Consider the following 21548-nt stretch of genomic DNA (forward strand, 5'->3'; position numbering starts at 1 on the left):
CTGCGTTTTCTTTCCCTAGTTTCCGCCGCAGCTCCCTTCCACTCTGCCTTCAACCTGCACGCATCTATTTATTTGTGGGCTGCCAAAACCTGCAGAGAAATCGAAATCCGCGTGCTAAACCCTTGCTCCCTGTTCATCGTTGCTCTCCCCTCATCGCATTCCTCTCGATCTGCACGTCCTCCTCAACCTGCATCCTATCCACGTCCCTGCAACAAACGCACACCCTCGTTCTCTTCGACTTGCGTCCATCCCTCACCCCAATCTGCTGTCCATCTCTTCCTTCACGTGTTTCATTGCCTTCATTCCCTATCTACCAGCCAATTCCTTCATTTGCTACGTCCATTCTAGCTCTTTTCCGTTTGCCTTTCAAAACCTGCAAACAAGCTCGAGCTCCCTCTGTCTAACCTTCTGCTGCTCCGTCCAATGTTTCGTCGCTCCTCCGCCGCCGTTGAGTCCCTCAGACCTGCAAACAAAACAACAAAACAAAAAACCTTGTTCGAAAACCTTCACATTTTCCTTTTTTTTTATTATTCGATTGTATTGGTTAGGTTTAGCATATGCATATTTGATTTGTTTTTTTCGATTTAGCCTAGTGCGTTTTAAATTTAATTTCTTTTTCTATTTGTTTTGATTTTATTCTAATTTGAATTTTTTTTTTGGATTGTTTAATTTATGATTTTGATTGTCATTTTAATTTGATTTAAAAAAGAAATCTAAAAACATAAAAAATAAAAAGGGGTTAGATTTTGGTTTTATTTTCATTTGTTTTATTTTGATTTTTTATTGTTTTATTAGATTTAGATTTTTTTTTTTTTTTTTGGTTTTTGTTTTTGTTTTTTGGTTTAATTTTATTTTATTTTAAATCTTAAAAAATATAAATATTTAAAAAACACTAAAAAAACCTAGAAAGTTTATTTTATGTGGCTAGGAAATAGATCGAAATTAATTTTCATACTTAAAGATTTTTAAATTTTTTATGTGGCCTTCGGCCCATTAAAATTAAAAAAAAAAATTATTAAGTCAGCTCGATTTGTTTTGGTCACATTAAATTTTGATTAATCATTTACCACATTAAGTCTTGCTTAGCATATTGAGAAAAAGATTTCCTAAAGGACTAACTAAATTTGTCAATTTTTTAATTCCTTCTTGGTGTCTTTTGTGCTAAGGATAAAATCTAAAGGTGAACTTTTGTGGTATTAGTATTTTTCATTTCTCTATAGTTAAATGTGCTTAAATTTTTATATCTAAAGATTAACTATTGGAGAGTGGTAAATTTTCCTAGATTTGGGCCTCTAAGCATACATCTTTTAATTCTAGGATCGAAATTGGTTAGCATTTAAATTTCATGGTTGTTTAAAGTATTTGGATCTCTAGAAATTTAATTGCTAGAATATTGTGCATCTATTGAAATTGATCGTCATTGTTTGAATCATTTAATGCTCGTTACATGTTAGACATTTTGTGAATATTTTTCAAGCGATTGTTAAAGAAATCTGTCGTGGAACTATAATAGATTGCATATCTCTGTTTCCTAAGATGAATATTTGTGAAAATCCGTTGACTCTGATATTGAATTGCAAAGTTGTTTTTGTTCTCTTTGAGTTAAATTGTATCAAGAAGATTTGAAATAAGCTGGTGTTTTAATTATAATATCTTCAAGAGTTTATCTTCTAAGTCTTCATCTAATAAAGTGAACATCTCATTTGGGTAATTGAGGGCTTTAGCAACACATGTGTTTCCCCATCCTTGAGTCTAACTTCATCTCATCTTCCGGGCATTTGCATATAAGTTAATTTTGTATAAATAAAAGTTACTTCCAAGCATAAGCTTGGTTGATAGACAGATAGATCTGCATCTGTCTTTTCTTGAGAAGGTTGTTTCAATAATACTTGAAACGGTGACCTTGCAGTCGTCAGAGCCACAACTTTCTACAGCGCCGGAGGCACCGGGTATGTTAGAAGTTCAGGAGAGTTATCGTTAATCACACCTTAATGTGCTTTTCTTAACCTTCTCTCTGCCAATTACTACGAAATTAGGCTCAACACAGAAAGGATTGAAGGATTCAAAATCTAAGTAGGCATTTAACTAAAATCAACCAAGATTCTTGCATCTCACATTAGTTTTAGGATCTGCATTTCATATAAGATAGTCATTCACCTAAGCAGCAGTTGCTAATCGATTACTTGGTCTTCATTTCCCTAGCAAGATCGTTGACTCCATAAGGCACTGGTATTAATCGTTTAAAATCTAATCAAATCCTAAGTCTTGCTAAATCTTAATCAAGTACTTGATCGCCTCGCTATGTCTCCCGAACTGGTTGGTTCCCAACTAGTTCTTCTTTATTCCATTTTTCCATAGGGTCTACCCCCCTTAACCTACTGTAGGGAGAACTTAAACAAAGAGATTGGGGATCAGGGAGACAGCCCCCGATCTGAGCGTTGTCGCGGTGCCTATACATTTTGTGCGACAACACCCCTCTTTGTTGAAACATACATCACATAATAAACACTCAACACCAATTGACACCAAGAGCTATTTTCATTAAACCTTAGGGAGTTGAATACTCTCACTATCAAACAATGTATTACAAATGAGGAATCCCTTCTTGTATATTGAGGAGGTAAGGAACTTCCTCTACATTAAAATAATATTATTTGTGGAATTTCCTTGGAAGTTACAAGGAAATTCTAGATCTAATCTACTTCTAGAACTAAAAATTAATAAAATAAAGTGGTCAAACCCACATCTACATTGAGAAACACATAAATCCCATGGAGGGTTTCGATCCACCCAATAAGGAGAAGAAATGGTCCAATATTATAACGTTTGATTTGATCTAATTTAAAATATTCCTTAAAATGCTTGATTCCTTGAAAATCGTTCCCAATGTCCCTCAATGGCTAGGTGGAGAGTTTCGATTTGCTTGAAGGAGACATTAAATTGATGATTTGGTCCAACGTTTTTGCTTGTAGAGGAGTTGGAGTGACTTGTAGATTCCTTTCAAGGCAAGAAATGGCCTAACATCCCATGGAGGAAGCTTAACGTTCAAATTTTAGTGCCCTTTGACTGTTGATGTCAAGCTCAAAAGTGGACGGATTCCTTAATTATGCTTGTATGCTCAATGAATTGGTTAAGATGGCCAACATTTTGTTTGAGAAGACTAACATTGTGCTTGGAGATGTTGATTTGGAGTAGCATCGGATGTGCTCTAGTCATGAAAATTGGTGGAGAGGCTAAAACACATGAGATCTCCAAGACCCAGAAATGGTTTGGAAAGATTGTGCCCGATTTGGGAGATATTAAAATAATTAATATTTTTAATGGAGTTCCTAAGTCTAAACTTAGGAAAGAATGGGTATTAATATAAAACTGGGTTAGAAGGTTCCAAAAGTCATGGATCAAGCCAAATCTAATCTTAGCCGTTGATTAGAGATTTAATCTTGGCTGTTGAAGGACCAACGAGAAAAGTATAAGAAGAAGCTTGAGGGTCAGTTGGAGTATACACCAGAGTGATCAGTGATTCGATTTGCTAGAGCGGGGTTGCTAAGCAAAGTCAAATTAGTAATCAACAACAAGGGGCAGTGAGTACTGGACAGAGAGGCAGAGATAGTGCCGAGAGACCAGCATAGAGGCAGAGAGTGAGACGCAGCAGTTAGAGCAGGGCATGCAGAGCCCAACAGAGACAATGCAGAGGCCAGAGAGCCTGCGTCATCCACGCAGAGCGCAGCAGGAGTGACACAGAGGGTCCCAGAGGCTGCGCAGTGCCTCAGAGGGCTGACGCAGAGGGTTCTGAGGCTGACGCAGAGGCCAGAAGGGCCAGCACAGTGCTTCAGAGTTGCTGGAGAGGGTTTCGTGGGACAAGTTTTCTGAATACCTGTTTCCGAATAGAGAGGTATTACTGCTGGTTATTTTCTCTGTCGGGTGAGCCAGTTTGGCACCCAGTTGTACTCAAGAATATACTGCATAATGATATACCCTAAGAATAACTATATCGGTTTTCCCGCATTGGGTTTTTCCAGGGACATTTGTCCAAAAATAACAGTGTCACTTGTGTGTTCGTTTTCTTTCAGCTATTGATCTGTAGATGTTGTGACTGTATTGTGTTTATTTTGGTATTTAAATCTTTTAAATAACTTGTTCAGAATTTACAAGTAGAAGAAATAAATCAGCAGAATATAGATTAATTTTCTAACGGATAGACTTAGAAAATTCAACATGGTATATGAGTGTGGTTACAGATCACAGGAGAGCTGAAGCCATCAGCTAAGAAGAGCATTCGTAGCAGAATCAACTGTCCCGAGTGACAAAAGATGATCCTTGCAGAAGCAACAGAGGAAGGGTTGACGCAGAGGGACTGCATCATTAGTCCGGGCTAGAGAGAGGCCAGCGCAGAGACTGAGGAGGGCAGAGAGAGGCTCATGCAGAGACCAGGAGGGTTGACGCAGTGGATGACGGAGTTGTTTTTTCCATTGTCGGGATTGCGCAGATCCTAGAGGCTCAATCCTTCAATCGCCGGGGCATAGGAAGCTGTGGGTTGTTTGTGAGAGTGACGCTGGTGGGGCACTGTGGTCAGAATAGTACCTAACAGGGCAAAACTAAGGTAGAGGGAGTTGTTGCCGAGGCGGATTTCTAGCCAAGGAATCTGGATCATTGTTGTGGGTGCATAGACGAGTGGAGAGGGGCGACTTGATGTTTGGCAGAAGGATTTCCAGGAGGGAAATCGAGACTCAGAGGCAGTCCAACAAGGAACTTCCAGAAGGGAAGTATACAGACTCAGCAGGAGTCAAATAGAGAACCTCCAGACGGGAAGTAGAGAGACTCAGAGGAGTCGACAGAGAAGAGTAGAGAGATGGCCGTGAATAGGCTGAGGGATCAGGACAGGGTGGACAGAGCGTCCAACTTTGTGGTCTGGAAGCCTAGGATCCTGTCCATTCTAGATAGACATCGCATCAAGGGCTTAGCCTTGAGAGTAATGGCTATCCCAATTGACCTGATAGCTAATGAGAGGTACGAAGAGGCAATGGCCAAGGCAAAATGCATCATCTTTGATGGGGTCAAGGATCATGTGGTCCAACATATTGCTGAGGAGTCGACAAAGGAAATGTGGGATACCTTGAAAATGTTGTACCAACATACTTCCATGCAAAGGAAGATGCTACTTGAGAATCAACTACGGTCATACCAGAGGTAGAAGGGAGAGTAGATAGATCTCTTCCTCGGTCGGTTGAAGAAGATCCGGGACAAACTGACTTCCATCAGGGCCATGCCAGATCAGGAGTTGATGGTGAGGACCGCACTAAACGCAGTCTCCAAGGAGTGGGAGACATTTGTCCAGAGCATACTGGGCAGGGCGAATCTTCCAAATTGGGAAGAATTGTGGGCGGTGTTGTCGCACAGAGTGTCTAGGCACCGCAACAACGCTCTGATCGGGGGCTGTCACCCTGATCCCTGATCTCTCCGTTTAAGTTGTCTTCCTACAACAAGCTAAGGGGGGTAGACCCTATGGATAAATGGGATGAAGGAGAACCAGCTGGGAATCAACCGGCTTGGGAGACACAACGAGGCAATCAAATACTTGATTAAGGCTTAGCAAGATTTAGAATTTGATTAAATTTTAAATGATTAATACCAGTGCCTTATGGAGTCAATGATCCAAGTAATTGATTATCAACTGCTGCTTAGGAAACAGAGATATGAAATCTTTTTAACAATCGCTTGAAAATATTTGCAAAATGTCTAACATGTAACAAGCATTAAATAATCCAAGCAATGACGATAGATAGATGCAAGATATTCAATAGATGCACAATGCCCTAGCAATTAAATTTCAAGAGATACAAATACCTTAATCAACCACGAAATTTAAAAGCTAACCAGCTCAGAACCTAGAATTTAAATGATTTATGCTTAGTGACCCAAATCTAGGAAATTCACCACTTTCCAATAGTTAATCTCTAGATATAAAAATTTAAACACGTTTAACTGTAGTGAAAAGGAAATGCTGATACCACAAAAGTTTTCTTTCAAATTTTAGCCTTAGCACAAAAAGACACCAAAATTTTAAATTTGACAATTCCTTAGGTGAATTCTTCAATATGCTAAGCAAGACTAAATGCAGTAAATGATCAACAAAAGATTTTCAATTTTAAAAGTGACCAAAACATATCGAATTCGCTTAATAATTTTTTAACTTTTTTAATGGGCCAAAGGCCACATAAAAATTTAAAAAATCTTTAAGTGTATTAACTTCGACTTATACTCTAGCCGCATAAACTTTTTAGGCCTTTTTTTAGATATTTTTAATTTTTTTTTTTTTAAGAAAAGAAAGAAAAAGTTAAATTTCACCAAAAAAGATAAAATTTAAGGTTTTTTTTTTTTTTTTTTTTTTCTTTAATTTTCTAGATATTTTAGATTTCTTAGGATATATATATATATATATATATATATATATTTATTTATTTATTTATTTTTATGATTTTAAATAAAAAATAAAAAAGGGAAATAAAAATAAAATCGAATTTTTAGAATTTTTTATTTTTTATTTTTTAAATAATAATAAAAAGAAATAAAAATAAACTAAAAAATCGAAATTCAAAGCTTGTATTTGTTTTTGTTTATTTACGTCTTAGATTTAAAAATAAAATGAAAATCATAAAATGAAAATACGACAAACCTCATCTACCCTAGCTAACCCAATGAACATACAAAAACTAATAAAATGAAATGCAAAGTGAAATTGATGTGCGTGTGTGTTGTGCACGTTACGAAAGGCTTGGACAACAGCGAGGTTTCGAATGGCTGCGTGGGACAGACAGCTGATTTTGGATGCGTGGGAGCTTGCAGAAGGGAGCCACGGGAGGGAAAGATACGCAACAAGAAGGAAATCCACGAGTTTTGAAGAAGCGTTGGCAACAATTTGGATTGCGTGAAGGTGAAAATACGCAGGCTATAGCAGCGGAATGGAAGAAGTATGGCCGCAAGAGAGGAGAGGAGCTTTGCGTGAGCAGTGTTGACGATGTTTGTAGATTAATGGAGTTACGATGCAGGGATAAATGGATAGCAGAAGAAAAGAGCAGCGGGTAATGGAGCGTATGAGGGTTAGCACAATGAGAGGGAGACTGCGAGGACAGAGATGATGGAAGGGATAACGTGGAGAGTAAGGGAAAATGCGTGGAAGAGTCTGGAGGTTTTTTGCAGGTTGGAGTAGCTATAGGCAATTGTGTGAGGGAGAAGGATGCAAGGAAGAGATGAGCACTGTGTGAGGAATCAATGAGGAAATCCGCAGCGATAGAGGGTTAAACAACGTATAGGATAGGGATGAGCAAGCGAGGGTTTTGGCCTTAAAAAGAAATTTCGAAATTTTCTACAGCAGAGAAATTAAAAAAACCCCGGGCAAAAGACAGAAATTCAAAATGATTTTGAAAAACCTCAGGAAGATAGCCCAATAAAACCCAGAAATTTCCAGATTAAGATGCTATGTTCTGCTTCAGATTTATTAATTGAAACCCCTGTGAAACTGTTTCCAGATTTAAGATATTTTAAAACCCTTGGACCATAGAAATAATGCCTCTGCAAGAGCTGGTTCTGAGGCCAGATCTTACCCTCCAGGGCCTAGATCTGGCTTCAAAATCGAACTTCACCTTCAGATTTGCAACCTGTTCCTAAAAACACAAACACCCAGAATCTCGATATACCACAAAAAAATGAAACCCCAGAAACCCTAAGTCAGAAAAATTTTAAAAAATTACAGATCTATGCACAAGAGTAGCAGATCTACTAGATCTGGTGAGTATGAGTCCAACTCTGCTCCCAGATCTGATAATCTGAGGCTCTGAAGAGCCACAGTTATCAATTTAGCACGGATTTTTTTTTTTAAATTTTAAATTGAAACGGAGGTGCTTCGCCCAAGACCCTTCATGCATCAACAATGAAACTTCTTATGATAAGCCGGAGATTCAATCAAACTGGGCTCTTCAGAAAATATTAATTAGGAGTTGGCTGGTCCAACTGAAAATTTCCCTGAATGCTCGATGATCTAAAAATCAAAATTCCATGCACAACTCAATCTAACCATTAACGTAGGGCGAGAAAACGATAATAAAATTCAGATTTAATAGAGATACCTGCCATTATATTCATAACTCAAATTACCATCCAAACCCCAGTGATCAAACAAGATACTTGTGCTTAAATCACTCCTCATAAAGCTATCATCAATGGCTAAAAGGAAATCTATGCATGAAAATAACACATCTTACATCATTTCCACGAAGAGTAACGCCAGCCGAATTAACCCCAAAGTCTTTTTTCATTGCTCATAAAAAAGATTACAAGAGAGCTTTCGCCTAGCACATGACTCAAAGATCGAATGATCTCAACTGACAACTGACCCCCTATTTAAAGATAAATTTCCCAACGGCTAGTTCAAGTGATCCTTGTCAAAGTGATCTCGACCATTGATGAGGATCAAAATTTCTTTTAATTTCATCCGTCGAAATTTTAAATATTGAGGAAATTTCGAATTTTTCAATTAAATGCATTTTAATAAATTCAAAAATTAAAATTTTGCATTTATTTCCTCAAAACTTTGACTTTGACTTAACCCCAGGGACCTAAAACATAAAATTTAGCAAAATAATCAACTAACCTTAGTCCTTAGACCTGTTAAGATTTAATTTTTTTAAAGGATCCATGAATTTTACCTTTGGAAAATTTAAATTTACCTAGGACCTAGGACCTATGAGGGGATAAATTATTTTTCTAACCCTCAAGACACTTTACATCATGATTTTTTCTTTTACATTTTTTACATCTCAAGGAGAAAAACCCATTTGAAAAAGACCCTCACAGGCTACCCATTTCTGTGACACAAATATAATCCAGCAGACTGAGCAACTTGTAATAAAATAACCTAACCAAATAGTTAGGAATATTCCCAAGTCACTTTTAAATAGACTTGATCTAGAACACTAGGACTCCCCTAAGATTCCAATGACAAAATCCATTCTGGCTTTGGGGTAAGGCTGAAGGAAAACTCTGCCGACCATCCAAGAATGGATCGGTGAGACAAAAAACGTCCCGGAATGTAGATCGTTACCAAAAAACTAGGTTTACTTAGGTGATTACATACACGACACGGATCTGCTGAGATTATTTACATTATACACATGCAGACTGGGTTTACATTATGAGATGATCCTCACGCTGATGATGATAGCTAGATGGTAGGAACACATCGATTAGGCACTACCCCTTTTGCGAAAAATGGGGTGTATTGCTATGGTAGTTGACATGTAGTGGTCAACAGGTGGCTCTTCGCCAAGAAGAGATCAGACGGCTGGCCAAGACGGGAAGTAGCAGCAAAGGAGTCTGGATCAAGAAGGAAGAGGAAGAGGATGTAGCTCTGTCATCTACGAGAAAGAAGGAGAAGAGGAAGAAGAAGGACCTCTCCAAGGTCAAGTGCTTCCATGGTGGGGAATTGGGTCATTATGCGAACCAGTGTCTTAGGAAGAAGAACAAGGGAGAGGCGTTTGACTCGAAGGCAGCGCCAACTAAGGCGGAGAAAAAAGTCGAGGAGGATGACGATTGTTCCATGAATGCTCATGTGCCACTAGAGAAGAAGTGGGGAGAGATCGAGCTGTAGTCAGGGGGACTACCTAACCTCTTGGATTATACCTTGCTACGGGAGCCCCGAAGAGAGAGTAGCAGGATTGGCGGATGTCAGTAGAGATGGATGCGAATGAAGCAGCAGAGAGGGCTACAGTGCAGAAGTCCCCGGGTAGCGCGAGGCTAGCAGGCTGCAACAATGCGAGAGGCACGGGAGTATTGCAACGGTGCATGATGGCACATAGAGGTTTGCGACAGTGCGAGATGCAGGGAGTTGTTGCAGCAGCGCAGAGGTCAGTAGAGGGAGCACTTGTTAGCGGTAGAGGGAGCTTCAACATCGGGAGTGTTTCTAGCCTGACAGGGATGTCAGAAATTGGGTGGATCAGTTACTTACTTCTCAGTAACTGAGTTGCAGTGCAGTAGCACGATGCAGCATGATGAGAGGGAGATGTAGTGCATATGCAGTGTTGGGAGGATGGACCAGCAGTAGCACGAATGTAGAGGGAGTTGCCGTACGGATGCAACAATAGCAGTGGTAGGGCCATGGGCAGCAGTACAGGATGTAGCAGTGGCAGTGGTAGGGCCATGGGCAGCAGTGCAGAGGATGTTGTGCGGGGACGCCTAGCATCAGCACAGGTACCGATGCCGGATAATCAGTGTGATGCTCAGTGAGGAGTATTACTAGAGCATGGTCTTCACTAAGAGGGAGTGTTGATTTGGGGTAGCATCGGATGTGCTCTAGCCAAGAAAATTGGTGGATAGGCTAAAGCACATGAGATCTCCAAGACCCAGAAATGGTTTGGACAGATTGTACCCGGTTTGGGAGATATTAAAATAATTAATATTTTTAATGGAGTTCCTAAGTCTAAACTTAGGAAAAATAATTTAGGAAAAATAAAATATAATGGGTATTAATATAAAACTGGGTTAGAAGGTTCCAAAGGTTATGGATCAAGCCAAATCTAATCTTAGCCGTTGATTAGAAATTTAATCTCGGTCGTTGAAGGACCAACGAGAAAAGTATAAGAAGAGGCTTGAGGATCTGTTGGAGTATACACCAGAGTGATCAATGATTCGATTTGCTAGAGCGGGGTTGCTTAGCAAAGTCGAATCAGTGATCAGCAGCGAGGGGCAGTGAGTACTGGATAGAGAGGCAGAGATAGTACCGAGAGACTAGCGTAGAGGTAGAGAGCGAGACGCAGCAGCCAGAGCAGGCCACACAGAGCCCAACAGAGATAGCACAGAGGCTAGAGGGCCTTTGTCATCCACGCAGAGGGTCCCAGAGGCTGCGTAGTGCCTCAGAGGGCTTACGCAGAGAGTTCTGAGGTTGACGCATAGGCCAGAAGGGCTAGCGCAATGCTTCAAAGTTGCTGGAGAGGGTTTCGTGGGATGGGTTTTCTGAATACCTCTTTTCGAATAGAGAGGTATTACTGCCGGTTATTTTTCTCTGTTGGGTGAGCCAATTTGGCACCCAAGTTGTACTCAAGGATATATTGCATAATAATATACCCTTAGAATAGCTGCATCGGTTTTCCCGCATTGGGTTTTTCCAGGGATATTTGTCCAAAAATATCAGTGTCACTTGTGTGTTTGTTTTCTTTTAGTTGTTGATCTGTAGATGTTGTGATTGTATTGTGTTTATTTCGGGATTTAAATGTTTTAAATATCTTGTTCATAATTTACAAGTACAATAAATAAACCAACAGATTACAGATTAATTTTCTAACAGATAGACTTAGAAAATTCAACAGGGGAGGCCAACATTCACCTTAAAATGCCCAATGTTTGCCTTTTTACCACCTTTGACTTGGAACTTTGCACTTTAAATCTTACTATCCCCATGATTTAGCTAGAAGGGGTTGATTTTGCTTGTGTGGGCTTGAGAACTCCACCACTGATCTTTCTTTTGGCTTTGAGAGGCATGTAGAGGTGATAGAAATCTTTGTGGTCCACAATGCACATGCAATATCCAATATGGCACATGTGACACTGATTTTCTTTGTCACCCTCATACTTAGAATAGATGCCCACATCCCCATTTTGAGATGAGATTCACCTTGAAATATCTTCCTTTTGCCAAAATTTCAATGTGGCATGTCAAGTATGCCTTTTGTTGATCAAAATGTGCCCTTGTTGATTTTTGGAGTGGGGACCCTATGCATTGGGATTTGTGAAGTGCATTGGGAAACATGAAGGTGCCCAGAATCAGAATAAAAACAACCATGTCTCCAATCTGCCCTGCTCATCAAAATGCAAATGAAAGTGAAAATTTTACTATAGGTACCCCTGCTAGGAGGACGGGTAACACAGCCTAGGGGATCATCCTAGGCATGCCATATCATCACATGGTCTCAATTCATCCAATGTCCTTAGGGCATCCAAATTTTAGTGCCCTTTCACTCTTGATGTCAAGCTCAAAAGTGGACAGCTCCCTTCTTCGTGCTTGTATGCTCAACAATTTGGTTAATATGGCCAACGTTTTGTTTGAGAAGGCTAATGTTGTGCTTGGAGAGGCCAACATTCACCTTAAAATTCCCAATGTTTAGCTTTTTACCACCTTTAACTTGGAACTTTGCACTTTACACCTTATCATCCCCATGATTTAGCTACAAGGGGTCGATTTTGCTTGCACGGGCTTCAGAACTCTAGCATTGATCCTTCTTTTGGCTTTGGGAGACATGCAGAGGTGATAGAAGTCTTTGTTCACATGCAATGTCCAACATGGTACATGCATTACTGATTTGCTTTTTCACCCTCATACTTACAATATAGATGCCCACGTCCCCCTTTTGAGATGAGATTCACCTTGTAATATATTCCTTTTGGCAAAATTTCAATGTAGCATGTCAAGTAGGACTTTTGCTGATCACAATGAGCTCTTGTTTAGTTTTGGAGTGGGGACCTTATGCATTGGGATCCATGAAGTGCCTCGGGAAACATGAAGGTGCTCAAATTCAGAATAAAAACCATGTCTCCAATCTGCCCTGCTTATCAAAATGCAAATGAAAGTGAAAATTTTACTATGGGTACCCCTGCTAGGAGGAGTGGTAACATAGCCTAGGGGATCATCCTAGGCATGCCATATCATCACATGGTCTCAAGTCATCCAATGTCCTTATGGCATCCTCTACAAGCAAGTTGGCCTCAGCAGGGGGCAAAAAACCCTCAATATTCTCCAAAGGATGGCCAAAAGCCCCAATATCCTCCAAATCACCTCTAAGTGAGTGTCAAGGCCTCATCATGTATGTGATAATAGCTCAATAGGTCCTCCAAAGGACTGAGATGGTGTCCAATTGTAGCATATGCCATGGGCTCCATGGTCTATGAGTAACCACCTTTCACCATGGGAAAGGAAACCAATGCAATGAGTAAGGTGAGTCATGACATGCAAAAGCCACTTTGTAGATCCTATATAGTGTACATTTCCAACTTAATAATCAACTTCAAATGGATAAGAGTTGCCACATTTAAATATGGGAGATGTTACCCCTCAAGTCAGCAGGGGTACATACAAAATTTGGCAGAATTTTATTACTGCCATTGTATGCCCAAGGTCACAAGTCAAAGCATTGTATCAACCATGTGAAGTTTTGTATTAGGTATCCCAGGCCTGTGTGTTTTTTTCAATGTTTTTATTTTGTTGTCGTTGTCAGACCATGGCTGGGCCATTATAGTACACTTTGGGTGAAAATTGTTTGTTGTTACAAAATTACAGCTATCTAGGGCTGCATACTGTTTCTGGTATATTGCTGTTATCTGTATCTTAAAACTCATAAAATAAAAATATTAAAAATAGTTCTTTATCTCAGCGCTATTGCAGTCATTGTGTCACATATTTCTGGGCTAATTTTATTGCTGTTTTAGTGCTAATTTACTTCCAATATATCTCTGGTTAACTGTTGTTATACTGATTTAATGTTACACAAACTTAATGTTTTATTTTCACTAGTATATAGTTGCCTTTTCCAGGGATAAACTTAGTGGCAACAATTTTTCTATTTGTTGATTGGTTGGTGTTTGGGGTATTCTTTATCTTATCCTACTGGTTTGTAACCAGTTTTTCTTTCCCACTCATTACCTCTCTTGAAACAACCCAAAACCACCTTAGCCTCACCTTTCCATGCCTTCTTAAGTGGCAGATTTGTAGGTAACTTTAGGAGGCCCTTGACTGTTGAAATGCTGAGAGGGGGGGTGAATCAGTATTTTATTCAATTGTTATTATAAATGCCAGTTAAGATTCTTCACAATTAAAGACCAGAAAGAAAATAAAAGGAATTTTATTAAAAATAGATGAGGACACCAATCCTTTTTACAATGCTCCAACTTGTAAAATCAATTTTTAGGGCTCCAACCCTAAGGACTCCAATCCTTCATCTAATTGATTGTGATGTTGGAGGCTGCTTCAACATATGCCTCCTCAATCTTCAATGCCACAACTTCAAAAAAGAATTCTGAGCTATCTCACCACTGCTCAGATTTCACAATTATACCAATTAGTGATTGCAGAGTTTGAGGAGAGTACAGATTGATATCAACACAGGCTACCGAAACAAAAAGAAAACATCATCACAGGTTTATCGAATCACTGAACTTTGATTAGCCCAGTTCTCATCACTGAACGCTGATTATCTCAAGTTATCGAATCACTGAATCTTCAATTAGCCCAAGTCTGATCACTGAACACCGATTATCGAATCACTAAAAACAACATCTTCACAGGTTATTGATTGTACGCTTCCTGAAGAGGTGAAATCGTTGTTCATATATCTGTGTTCTGGTTTGCAAAAATGTTAACACAATGAGCATTGTTCTCCACAGATCAGTGAGTAAAAATAGGGCCGAGTAGTGTAGATTCCATCTTCATTTTGGTCCCTTTTAAGTTCACGAGTTGTGAACTTTTTTCTTCACCTCGTTTCTGTTATCTGATCCATCTCTCCACATCTTCATCAACGCATCAGATCACATATATATATGCACACAACCTCAAAAAGGGATGTCATCATCAAATGAAAGCTGACCTGTAGCTAGAAAGCTGACATTTAAAAATAATACTTCTTGCTGTGGAGTAGTGGGAGATAAGAAGATTTTTGATTTAATAGATCAAGGGTTAGATAAGTGTTATGGAAAAAAAAGCTTTTAAGGAGTATAAGTGTGGTGATTATATGGAGGAAAATTTTAAGGATTTTAAATTGGAAGAAGTTTAGATTTTAATGGTTTTAGGAATTTTATAAAAGGTTTTCAATATATATCAAGAGCTTAGGGTTTCATTACAAAATTAGGACTGGGATTAGGATTAGAACAAGGATTAGGGTTAGGGTTTGTAGGTATGAACTTAGGGTTAGGGTTTCATGAATAGGACAAAAGGTTAGGACTAGAAAGAATTAAGACAAGGGTTATGGTTAGAGATAGGTCTTAGGATTAGGGGCATTTTATTGATATCAATGACAACTCTGAACAATCTCCCCCTTTGTCATTGATGGAAATACTCTTCATCTTTCGATGTTCTCTCCCCCTTTGACATCAATGGCAACTTCTTCATATTATGCTCCCCCTGTCATGGTGCTTCTCACCTTATCAAGTTGCTCCTTTTTCTTCTGTCAATGTTCTGCTTCAATGTGGTGCAAGAGAGATGACCCCCAGCTTTTGACGAAGGTATTCAAAAGCTTCTCGTGGTAGGGATTTTGTGAAGCTTCTCACCCTGTCATGGTGCTCCTTTTTCTTCTGTCAATGTGCTACTTCAATGTGGTGGAAGAGAGATGACCCCCATCTTTTGACGAAAGTATTTAAAAGCTTCTCGTGGTAGGGATTTTGTGAAAATATCCGCAATTTGTTCCTTTGTATTGACATATTCCAATCTGACAATTTGTTATGCAACTTGTTCTCGGAGGAAATGGTATTTGATTGGGATATGTTTTGTCTTTGAATGCATCATCGGATTCTTTGACAGACTGACGGTGTTGGTGTTGTCACAATAGATTGTGATTGGTTGATTTGTTTCTATGTTGACATCTTTTAGTACTTCATCCATAGTATTTGTGTACAACAATTTGCAACAGCTTTGTATTCGGCTTCAGTTGTGGACAAAGATATAGATGATTGCTTTTTGCTGAGCCAAGATACAAGACAATCTCCCATGAAGAATGCATTTCTGCTAGTACTTTTTCGATCGTCTATTCTTCTAGCCCAATCAACATCGGTGTAGGCTGTCAAAGTAAGAGTTGTGCTTTTGGGATACCATAGGCCAAAATTAGGAGTCACTTTCAAAAATCTGAGAATTATTTTTACAACAATCAAATGGTATTCCTTAGGAGTTGATTGAAATCTAGCCACCATTCCTACTGCTTGCATAATATCCGGTCATGTAGCAGTTAAGTATAGAAGAGATCCAATTATTGATTTGTAAAGAGTTGCGTCTACCAAAGGGGATTCATCATCTTTGCTTAATTTACAATCTGTAGTCATTGGTGTGCTCATAATAACACATTATTCCATCCCATATCTTTTAAGCATGTCTCTAAGATATTTAGTTTGGGATATGAACATGCCTGCTTTAGTTTGAGTTACCTATAGTCCAAGGAAATAAGATAATTCGCCAATCATAGACATTTCAAATTCCTTAGACATGTTTTGAGCAAATTCATGACTCATCTCATCATTATTGTTGGCGAAATCAAATCATCAACATATACAAGGGTGATTAGTAGTCTTTCCTTGTCTATCTTCATGTAGAGATTACTCCCAACCACCCCCTTTTTGAAGCCTTGTTGTTGTAGATAATGATCCAATCTTGCATACCAAGCTCTAGGAGCTTGTTTTAATCCATATAATGCCTTTTTTAATTTGCAAACAAAATATTTTCCTTCTGCTAGATCGAAACCTTCTGATTGTTCCATGTAAACTTCTTCCTTTAGATCACCATTTAGAAATGCTGATTTCATGTCCATTTGATAAACTTTGAAACCTTTTGAACAAGCAAATGCCAAAAACATTCTTATAGCTTCCAATCAAGCCACAGGGGCAAAAGTTTCCTCAAAGTCAATTCCTTCAATTTGTGAGTATCCTTTGCATACTAGCCTTGCCTTATTTCTAATGATCTGTCCATCTTCATTCATTTTGTTTTTGAACACCCACTTGGTTCCAATAATATTTTTATCCTTTGGACGAAGTACTAGTTCCCATGTTTCATTCTTTTCGATTTGATACATTTCTTCTTCCATAGCTTTTATCTAATGAGGGTACTTACTAGCTTGGGTAAAGTTTTCTGGTTCTATCATAGATAGTAGGGAAACATCACCCTTTTTTGGTGTATTTGTAATCATTCTTCAAGTTTGTATTCCATCATCTACATCACCAATAATCTGTTCTTCCGGATGATGTTTTTGAACGAATTTTACTTTTGATGGAGTTTGAGATGGTTCTTTTTGACTTTCCTGATCCTTTTCTTCCTTTGTAGTATCTTCTTCAGATTCTCCAAGAATAGGATCTTCTTCAAGGATTTCAATTTCCTTTTTTGGAAGTGCTTCGTCAATCTTTACATCAATACTTTCTACCACCTTCCGCAATCGATTATTGTAGCATTTGTATGCTTTGCTCCTTGTAGAATATCCAAGAAATATTCCTTCATCAACACGAGAATCGAACTTGCCTGGTGAGTTATCATTGATCTTCATAAAGCATTTACTTCCAAAAATTCTAAAATATTTTACTGAAGCAGGTCTTCCTTTCCATAATTCATATAGAGTCTTATCATTATTTTCTCAGAGTTGAGCTCTATTTAAGGTATACACTGCTGCTCCAACTGCTTCTTTCCAAACTTTGGCCTGCAAATTGGCTGCAAGCAACATTGTTCTCGCCATTTCTTGTACAGTTCTGTTTCTTCTTTCAACTACTCCATTTTGTTGAGGTGTTCTTTCACATAATTCATTGAATTCTTTGAGGTAAATTATACTCTGTCTGTTTTAAGACTTGATTTTTTATTCTTTTTCATTTTCCACAAGAGCTTTGAAATTCTTAAAACATTTGAGTTCTTTTGATTTAATTTTTATAAAAAATACCCACATCATTCTAGTATAGTCATCTATAAATAGAGCAAAGTACCTTTCACCTTGTAGAGCTAGAGTTTTGGTTGGTCCACATAAATCTGCATGTATGATCTCCAAAGGCTTTGATGTTGAGAATTCCTTGGTCTTGAAGCAGGTCCTAGTTTGCTTGCCATGTTGACATGGGCCACAAACAACTTGTTCAAGTTTTAGAATTTTTGGAATGTCTCTTACTGCATTTATTTTGCTGATTTTAACCAAATTGTCAAAATTTAGATGTCCCAATTGCTTGTGCCATAACCAACTTTCATCTGTTTGACTCATGTAGCATTTTTCTTCTTGAATTTTACTCAAAATATATACATTATCTGGTGTTCTTACTCCTTTTCCCACAAGTTCTCCTGAAGAGGATTTTCTTATCTCACAATCTTTAGTACTGAAAATAACATTATGTCCTTGGTCACAAATTTGGCTAACACTCAGAAGATTGTGCTTGAGCCCTTCTACTAGTAGTGCATTTTGTGCTTTGCCTTTTCCATTAACAAGAGCCACTGTCCCTTTTCCAACAATCTTAGCAGATCCACTTCCAAAGGATACATTTCCATCCTTTTTATTTAATGAGATAAACTTCTTTTGGTCACCTATCATATGTCTTGAACATCCACTATCTACAAACCATTGATTTTCATCACTTTGTGCACATAAAGCTAGACCACATTTATCTGTAGTGGATTCCCCTTTTTTTAATTCTTTCCTTTTTGACATAAGTGGACAATTTTGTGCATGATGATCTAAATTATTGTATTTGAAACTTTCTAGACCATACTTAGACAAAGGATCAAATGAATTATAGGTCTTGATTTGACCTTGCTCTTTTGAACTAAGCAGCTTATTTTGATAATTGGTCTTATATCTTCTTGAGCTATTTTCCTTATAAGCCTTGCAATGCTTAGCTTGATGACCAAAATTTTTACACTAGAAACAATAACCAAGAAAGATAGTTTGATACTTGTTTGGATAGCCTTGGCTTGATGTAGTATTCCTTCCTAGAGATAGATTCCTTGGATTGTTGTAGGTGGATCTTTGTTCTAGGTGAAACAACTTCTCTTCTTTTGGATAATTGCAAAGGATGTCAGCATAGCTTTTTTGAATTTCTTCATTGGCATTCTCCTTTGAATTTGATGACTCACCTTTGAAACCAAGTCTAGTCTTATCATGTTGAGGTCTTTGAGTATTGAGGATAATGTCAAGAGTTTGAGAACTTTGCAAACTCTAGTTAACCTGATTCAATTCTTTCTTTAGTGAGACAATTTCAACTTCAAGTTTCTCACACATTTCTTCTCTTTCTTTTAGTTTGTAACTTTGTTGTTCAAAATCTCTTCCTTCCTTATTGATTCTTCCTTTTCAGTTTTGAGAGAAATGACCACCTTCCTTAATTTTTCATTTTCTTCAACAACACTAATTAGTAATTCATCCATATTTCCTTCTTCTTCTCCTTTGGATTCATCATCATTTGTAAATGCCATAAATAATCCTTCACTGCTTCTAGCATAGGCACATTCTTCATCAGACTCATCACATTCCACTTGCCATTGGATTCCTAAACCCTACTAGGGACACTTCCCTTGTGTGGGAAACTTCTCCTATGCTAAATAGAGGGTTGAAACCTCTAGGTGATAGCGGGGGTTCCTTCCATGTTACGCCCATATCAACCTAGTGAGGCTTTGCACTAGGGTGCTAGATTGTGCGATAACAATAACCATCCTCAAAACCATATTTAGTATATAATTGGATTACCATTGTTGTCAGAACTAACCATAATTATAGCATAGTGTTCTGTTATAAGATGTTGTAATGATACTTGAGTTGACATTAGCTTTTAATATACAGTGATGTCTGGTATGCTCTCTGTTCATTCACAACATGGAGGATGTTACTTGACAAATTCATATAATTGATAGATGATACAAGAAGTCAATGCTTGAGTATGATCTCTTCTGCCTGAAGAACTAAATAGTTATACCCTTTTAAAATGCTATAGTTCTTTCTAAATTGATTTGGCACAAGAATATATAAATGACACCTTGTATTATGGGGATTTTGTTAAAGATTCCATTCTCGCTATGATTCCTTTTCATATGCCATATTAAAATCAACAAGGCCAAGTAGCTTCACTAGAACCTTCTCCTTGTGGATGGACAATTCAGCTTCCTACTTCATTACATTCGTTGCCATCTGTTCTCATGGAGTAGCTCAACCAGTAGATTTGTTGAAAGTTGAAACTGTCTTCGTTAGAGTGGTGACATTGTATATGCTGCCTCCATGAACAGACACCCTCGGCACAAGAGTCAGTTCAACTTGCCAGCATCCATGATCCTACACATGAACACCTAGGAAAATTGTTGAAGTTTCTAAGTTTACTTAATTTAGAAACCCTTCATGCACTTTTTCTGATTTATTCCTACCTACTTGTTAATTTTTCTTTAACAAGTTATTTACAAAGTAAAAACTAAAAATAAACACTAGTGCATGCTCAACATATTACAGATTAGCAACTAAAAGGAACAAGAACAAACACACCACATGACACCATTATTTTTGGACCAATGTCCCCAAAAAAACCTAATGCGGGAAAACTGGTGCAGCTATCTGAGGGTTTTCTTATTAAGCAATATCAGAGTACAATCTGGGTGCCGTAACTGGCCTACCCAACAGAGAATTTCCTTAGCAGTTATACCTCACACTTTGAGAGAAATCTCATGGTTGAAACCCCGGAAAACCCTTTCGGCAGCTCCTCAGCACAAAACTGATCTTGCAACCCCAATGTCTACCCAATTTGGACTGCGTCAGCTCCTCTCTGTCTCACGCTGGCCTTGCATTAGCCTTTCTTGGCTTGTGTCAACCCTAGGAGGCCTTGCGTCAGCTCTGGGAGCCTCTGTGTCAGCTACGTTGGCCCCTCTGGTGCTCTACGCAGCACTTGGCTGCCTCTGCGTGGCCCTGCGTGAGCCCTTGTTGGCTCTGCGTCACTCTCCTTGGCTGCTGCGCTGCTCTCCCGACACAATCTCTGCCTTCTCTGTTTCTCTGTACTCAATGCCCCTCAGCTGCTCTCCCGATCACTGATTCTATCTCTCTTAGCAAACCCCGCTCTAGAGAATAGAATGACTGATCATCTGGTGTGATCTCCAAGTGACCCTCAAGCCTCCTCTTATACTTTTCTTGTTGACAATTCAACGGCCGAGATTAAGTCCCTAATCAACGGCTAAGATTAGATCTGGCTTGATCCATGTCTTTTGGACCACTCTAACACAGATTCATATTAATACACATTAATATTTTATTTTCCCTAAGTTTAGACTTAGGGACTCCATTAAAAATATTAATTATTTTAATATCTCATGATCTGTTTAGAATCTGCCCAAACCCTTTTTGGGTATTGGAGATCTCATGTGCCCCAACCTCTCCACGAAATTTCGTGGCTAGAGCACATGCAATGCTACCCCAAATCAACAAAAATCTATCAATGGGGTTTGAGTAATGCTTTGGGGACAAATAAATTTGTTTTTAGGTGGGGGAAAGATGTTAGGGTTTTGACTACCTTAAGAAGTTGACTTGTCTAGGTCTGTCTTTTCAGTAGACCATATGTCTGGTCAGCTTAGTCAATATAATTGGCTAGCCAACATACTGTGTTGGTTATGTATCGAATTTGTAACTGCATTGCAAGTATCGATATCCCATCATAAATATGTAAGCTTTGCTGAGAACAAAGAGAAGCCTCTGTTGTGTATATTGTAAATATTCTACTATTAATAGTCTTCCTTTCTTGTATCACATTTCAATTACCTGTCTGGCTGATGTTATTTGAGTTATCATGTCTATTTGTTCTTTTTCTTTTTGCTGGTAGAT

The 21548-nt window shown here is 38.5% G+C and overlaps 1 protein-coding gene across 1 annotated transcript in view; it reads left to right on the plus strand.

Moving 5' to 3' along the window:
• Positions 1-21548, plus strand: part of LOC149177446 (gamma-glutamyl peptidase 5-like) — a 411652-nt gene that overhangs the window by 159326 nt on the left and 230778 nt on the right. The gene's annotated exons all lie outside the window — the stretch shown is intronic.

This window comes from Pinus tabuliformis, chromosome 4_1 (assembly GCF_031772625.1).
Source record: "Pinus tabuliformis cultivar Carrire ecotype Pingquan chromosome 4_1, CPIR1, whole genome shotgun sequence".
Lineage (NCBI taxonomy): Eukaryota > Viridiplantae > Streptophyta > Pinopsida > Pinales > Pinaceae > Pinus > Pinus tabuliformis.